We start from the raw sequence: 1,677 nt of genomic DNA, 5'->3' as shown, positions 1-1,677 counted from the left end.
GAACTAATAATGTAGAGTTTTATTCTGGTAGCATCCACCTCACCAGGCTAATTACTTTTGGTATTTTAAAGATGACACTATTTCTCTTGTGCTTCAGGAAGAGTGAAACTGATTTAAAAGCCTTTCTGTGAAGCAACACAAGATGAAATGGCTTAAAACCATTCCATGAAACTAAGCTTTTCAGAAAGCAAGAAAGTCTGTTCTTCAGGACAAAATATGTACTAAAAATAAGCACATCTTATTTTTCAAGAAGGAAAACAAAATTACTAAATCAGTTCTGGAAATGGCGTTTGGACATCGTTCTTACCAGAGAGAGGGCTCCAGTTTGGTTACACAGATAACTTACCTTGGAGCAGCTCCAGAGCCTTCAGGTGCTGCTGTCCCACCTGGTTCCTGCTGCAGACATAGCTCCGTTTTCACAGTTGTTCCTGCAGCGGTTCAGGGCAGGCAGCCAGGGAGCTGGTGAGGCATCCCTGCTGTGGTCAGAGCCAGATCCCAAAGGTATTCAGCTGTTCTGCGGAGGCAGGTACCCCACACAGGGTACAAAATTAAAATAGCTGCTTGCTTCTGGCAGTTACTCTGAAAGCTTATGCTTTTGCACAGTATTGCATTGTTCCTTACACAAGTTCCTCCACAGTTTATAACAGGAAGATTCAGGTATTATATATCATGTATACTCAGGTATATACATATTCAGGTATGTGCCTCACACTAAAAGCTCATTGTGAAAGCAATTTTAATTTACAAATTAACAAACAAACAAACAAAATCCCGAAACCCCCAAATGCACTCAACAAAACACAAAACAAAACAAAAAACAACCAACCAAATGAAAAACTAACCCACCACTACTTTGAGATGTGGCAACCTGGTTTTATACTCTCTAAAGTGCCTTAAGCTCTTTGTAAGTCTGCTCCTGTGATGCCATCTCTAAAAGCAGTCTGCCTGGAAGAGACACAGATTTACTAGTGAATGCTCTCACAGACTGCTTTAAGAAAATATAAGGCAAATAAAACTTCAGCTTTTATTTAAAATAAGCAATAAAAAGCTTACATCATAGACTGTCAAAATGGCATCTCCAAGAGGGAATGACTAATACACTTATGGTGAATTAGACTTGCTTAAAAATTAAGTACATGTGACAAAAGCAGGAGTAAATGGCATCTACATATCTCAGCAGGTCAGCAACCACAAAAAACCTAAGAACACTTACATTATGGTGACTAAGCATATTTTTCCCCAAACAGCATTCCCCTGTGAGCTGGCTTAACCTCATGAACTATATCAATCTGGTTTTCATTTCTGCAACTAATTTGTTTTCTAAACTACACATACCAGTTGCATAAACAAATCCTTAATATAACCTCAAAAAAACAGCTGCTTCAGTTTCTGTTGTAACTAGCCATTTATAGATTTTTCATTTGCTCAGACATTTTTTTTCCCACATGCTAAAGTTTAACAATCAAAAACAGAGGCCATAGGTTATAAAACAATATATATATATATATATATAAATAAAACAATATCTGAAAAATAATGGAGAAATCAAAGTCTGGCCCATAACACACTTCGGTCTGGTGCTAACACAGGTCCCACTGATGGTTTTTTTCTGTCTATAAATCAGAATTAGGATGATTGCAGGAGCACACCGCTATAGTCTAGAAGAAAGTACATCAC

Source organism: Myiozetetes cayanensis, unplaced genomic scaffold (genome assembly GCF_022539395.1).
Source record: "Myiozetetes cayanensis isolate MyiCay16 unplaced genomic scaffold, myiCay2020 scf1, whole genome shotgun sequence".
Lineage (NCBI taxonomy): Eukaryota > Metazoa > Chordata > Aves > Passeriformes > Tyrannidae > Myiozetetes > Myiozetetes cayanensis.
The sequence above is the reverse complement of the archived record's forward strand: the minus strand, read 5'-3'. Positions refer to the sequence as shown.